The sequence below is a fragment of the Chrysochloris asiatica genome, unplaced genomic scaffold, assembly GCF_000296735.1.
Source record: "Chrysochloris asiatica unplaced genomic scaffold, ChrAsi1.0 scaffold00142, whole genome shotgun sequence".
NCBI lineage: Eukaryota > Metazoa > Chordata > Mammalia > Afrosoricida > Chrysochloridae > Chrysochloris > Chrysochloris asiatica.
In genome coordinates, this window is record NW_006408660.1 from 3,035,290 (window position 1) to 3,040,278 (window position 4,989).

The 4,989-nt window shown below is 40.5% G+C and overlaps 1 protein-coding gene and 1 pseudogene across 1 annotated transcript in view; both read right to left on the reverse strand.

Moving 5' to 3' along the window:
- The window catches only part of TMEM116 (transmembrane protein 116), a 48,064-nt gene that overhangs the window by 14,433 nt on the left and 28,642 nt on the right, over positions 1–4,989 (reverse strand). The window lies entirely within an intron of this gene.
- Positions 554–1,478, reverse strand: LOC102827187 (annotated as a pseudogene).

Consider the following 4,989-nt stretch of genomic DNA (forward strand, 5'->3'; position numbering starts at 1 on the left):
GCATTTCTAAAATATAGATTCTAATTCTATGAGTAGCATCCAAACGACAGCAAATGTTTGTTTGGGAGTGCTTTAGTCAAATGCAATTATTTTAAGGCAAGAACTTGGCAGATAAATAGCAATAAGAGATTTTAAAAATTGACAAATGCAGGCTATCATTTTATTATAATAATATATAAAGCAAATAACTTTAAATGCTCATAACCACACTAAATGACTGATGGTGTAATTCAGCTCACTCAAGTTTGAGGGAATAGTTTAAAGAATTCTTGAAATTCAGCAACCTTCATATAAAGATAAAGGTTTGAAATGCACATAAATTTTCACTTTCCTAACATTATTTATAATTTCATCATTTTCAGACATCCTCAGTGAATTGACCAAGCTCAAGACCTTTTTATATTAGAAGAGCTGGCACGGTTATTGGCAGCATGTTTCAAAGCAAGCCGTTTTTAATAATGACTAACTGATATGTAACCAACAGGGTTTTGGCCTAATTCCTTTGTCCTTTTTAGTGAAAAGAACTTTCTACCCTGGGGACCCAATCCCACCCTCACAGTTGACAACATCCTCCTTGAAACAACTCCTTGACAGCCGTTTCCATTTTAATAGCCGGATGAGGATTGTATCCTTCAATCTGAAAGTCTTCAGCTTTGAAATCATCAATTGTCTCAACTTTTTGAAGAATGTTGAGCTTGGGGAAAGGTCTTGGTTCTCGCTGGAGCTGAACTTTCAAGGGCTCAATGTGATTCATGTGCATCTCCCAAAGTATGTACAAAATCACCTGGCTTCAGGCCTGTGATGTGTGCGATCATGTAGGTGAGCAGGGCGTAGCTGGCAATGTTGAAAGGCACCCCCAGGCCCATGTCTTCTGACTTCTGGTGCAGCTAACAGGACAGCTCACCGTTTACCACATAGAACTGGCAAAGGGCATGGCAGGGAGGCAGTGCCATCTGAGGAAGGTCTTTTGGGTTCCAAGCACACATGATGATTCTGCCGTCATCAGGGTTGGTTTTGATTGTGTCAATAAGCTTTTGCAGCTGGTCCACTACTTGACCTTACTAATCTGAATTCATCTCTTTATATTCTGCCCCAAATTGCCTCCACTGAAAGCCATAAACTGGGCCTAAATTTCCTTCTCGGTTGGTGAATCCCAGGCTGTCCAAAAAGTCTCAAGACCCACTGGCATCCCAGATCTTCACTCCCCTGGAAGACAGTTATTTAGCACTGGTGGATCCCTTGATAAACCACAGCAACTCTTCCAAAACACCTTTCTAGAACACACGCTTGGTTGTCAGCTGAGGAAACTCATCTCTCAGGTTGTATCGCGCCTGCATGCCAAACACAGAGTGCTGGTGCCCGGGCATCCTTCTTCCTGGCGCCTGCAGCTCGCCTTGGGGCTGCGTCTGCTCTGGCTCCTGCGAGGCAGGCTGTGGTGACTGCAGTGACAGTTCCAGTTCAGAGCTGGTGGCAGCCATGGAGAGGGGGCGCAGGCAACGAGAGCCAGTCACAATGCATCTTTTGATTTCTTGATTGCTGCTTCCATGAGTGTTGATGGTTGATTAAAGTAAAATAAAATTTTTGACAACTTCAATCTTTTTTTCCAATTCTATGGATGGTGTTTATTGGTCTATTGGTGAGGATTTTTGTTTTCTTTACATTGAGGTGCAATTCATACCAAAGGCTCTGGTCTTTGATCTTCATATCAGTAAGTATTTTAATCCTCTTTGCTTTCAGCAAACCAGGTTGTATCATCTGCATATTGCAGGTTACTAATAAGTCTTCCTCCAGTCCTGATGCCACATTTTTCTCCATATAATCCGGTTTCTCATATTATTTGGTCAGCATACGGATTGAATAAGTATGGTGAAACAATACAACTCTGGTGCACACCTTTCCTAATTTTAAACTATTCAGTGTTCCCATGTTCTATTTGAACAACTTGGTCCATGTACAAGTTCCTTATGAGCACAAATAAGTGTTTCAGAATACTCATATTTTGCAGTGCATAGCTTGTCATGATCCACACAACTGAAAGCCTGTGCATAGTCAATAAAGCACTTGTAAACATCTTTCTGGTATTCTCTGCATTCAGCCAAGATCTATCTGATGTCAGCAATGATATTCCTCATTCCCTGTCCTTTTCTGAAACTGGTCTGAACCTCTGGAAGTTCTCTGTCAATGTATGGTTGCAGCCATTTCTGTATTACCTTTAGTAAAGCTTTACTCACATGAGATATCAACGATATTGTCCAATGATTTCTGCATTGGGTCAGTCACCTCTCTTGGGGAATGGGCACAAATACAGATCTCTTCCAGTCAATAGGCCAAGTAGTTGTCTTCCAGATTTCTTGGCATAGATGAATGAGTGCCTCCAGTGACACAACATTTTGTTGAAAGTGTTCAATTTGTATTCCATTAATTCCTGGTGCCTTGTTCTTTGCCAATGAATTCAATGCACCTTGGACTTCTTCCTTCAGTATGGCTATAGACCTCTTAAAATGGGTGAACACCAACTATTTCTTTTTGGTACAGTGACTGTGTATTCCTTCCATCTTTTTTGATGCTTTCTTCATCATTCAGTATTTTGCCCATAGAATCCTTCAATACCACAAGTCGAGGTTTAAATTTTTTCTTCAGTTTCCCTAGCTGGAGAAATGCTGAATAGCAAACAAACAAATGTAAAAACACAAACAGTTGCAGTGAAAGCAACAATGGACTAAAACATAGCAAGAATGTTGAGGCTGATGCAGGACTGGGCAGTGTTTCATTCTGTTGTGTGTGGAGTTGCTGAGTCGGAACCAACTCAATGACACCTAACATCAACAGTCTATGGTGACCTCTTGCACACTTCTCTTTTTATTCTATGTTCTTTTAGGTGGAGCCATAGTATGGTGCTGAAGGATAAACACTGGGCTGCTAACCACAAGGTCAATGGTTCAAACTCACCAGCCACTCTTCGGAAACCCTATATAGAGTTACTACAAGTCAGAACTGATTCAACAGCACTTACCAATAACAACATTAGGTGGTTGGGGTCTTGGTGTGGCACTGTAGGACAAGCACTGGAATGCAAACCACAAGGTCAGCTGTCTGTGAGTCAGAACCAAGTCCACAGCAATGGATGCCTGATAGAAAGCTTAGTGATAAAGCTTTAGGACAGAATTCATGCTAGGATATTTTAAAAGAGGACTTAAAGACGAAAAATAGTCGTCAAGACTCCTACAATATAGTTAAAATGGTAGAATAGCAGGCAGCAGTTAATACATAGCTATAATGGAGGAATAACAGGGTTAGTATTTTGGGTCATAGCTTGTTTCCTTGGAGCTGGTGATACAGCATGGCACATAAAAAGAAGTATATACACTTGTTTGCATAGGAATCAGCAGAATACCAAATATATAGGTTAATTTTTCCCACCCTTTCCCTTCAAAGATTAATTTGCTCTCCTGACTGAAGCTTAAATCTCAGAAAAATACTCTTCCAGGGTGTCCCTATCCTTGGCTCCTTGTATCATCATAGCAACTTCTTTAGAGGATGACTCTAACTGAATAACCTCTCCCAAGTCCCAGGCACTGCCTTGGCTTATGAGTGAATGAATGAATACAGACTTTAAATACTTTGTAGGCAGTCATGTACTTGAAGCAAGATAAATAAACTGTTTTCTAGACGTACCTTCTAGTTCTAGGACTCTAGGATTACGCAGACAAAGTTATGAAAGGATATATACACACGGGCCCTTACAAACTTATAAGGAGTTCAGAAACCACACAAACAAAATATAAGAGTAAATACAAGTATAGAATCTACAGAGGCAAGCAAAAGAAAAAGGCACTAGTGTTACATAATACAGTAATTACCAGCTTGTTGTTAAATGCCATGGCATTGGTTCTAATTCATAGCAACCCAGTATAGAGTTTCTGAGGAGCAACTGGTCAGTTTGAAGCACTGACCTTGTGGTTTTCAGTCCAGTGCTTATCCTATAACCACACCAGGACTCCAAAGGCTAGGTATGACTAAATTATTTATATTAATTAAAATCAAGTAGAATATAAAAATTCAATTCCTCAGTCATACTACACTCATATCAACTGCTTAATACCCATATATATACAGGTAGTGTCTATTGAAACAGACAGTATATAAAATATTGCATCATTGCAAAAAGCTCTACTGAAGAGCACTTGTATAAACTGTAGTGCCTTGTGGATTCAGGGCCTTTCATGTCAATTATTCAGTGACTTCCCCATTGACTTTGCTTGCAACCAAGAAAAAGAAACATTTAAAAAGCATTCTCTGCTCCTGCCTTTCTTCAATAGTGAGCATCTACAGCAAGGATAGAAAAAAGTAAGAAAGACTTCTCAAAAGTCAATCTGATGAATATTTCATACAATTAACAGCATTTTAGAGTTGGAAAGGACATTAAAGACCACCTAGACCAAACACTATTTTATGATTAAAAAATTGAGGCCCAAGAAAGGGAGATGAGGTACTCAAGGTCATATAAGAGATAAGTGACAGAACAGAATCCAGGCAATAGATCTCCTGGTGGAGGTGGTAGTGTGCCGTGGAGTCGGTTCCGACTCATAACAACCCTGTACAGGGTTTCTGAGGCTGTAAATCTTTACAGGAGCAGAAAGCCTCCTCTTTCTCCTGTAGAACAACTGGTAGTTTTCAACTGGTGACCTTGAGGTTAGCGGCCCGACTGATAACCACTATGCTGCAAGAGCTCCTTTTTACTCTTAAATGCTACTTCCACCTGGTGCTGTAAGATAAGCACTGGAATGCTAACAACAAGTTTGGCAGTTCAAATCCACGAGCTGCTCCTTGGAAACCCTATACAGGGTCACTTTGAGTCAGAACCAGCTCAACAGCCCACAACAACAAACATCAATAGTACCATTTAGGTTGTTGTTGTTGTCAGGTGCCATCGAGTCGGAACCGACTCATAGCGACCCCATGCACAGCAGAACGAAACAATGTCCGATC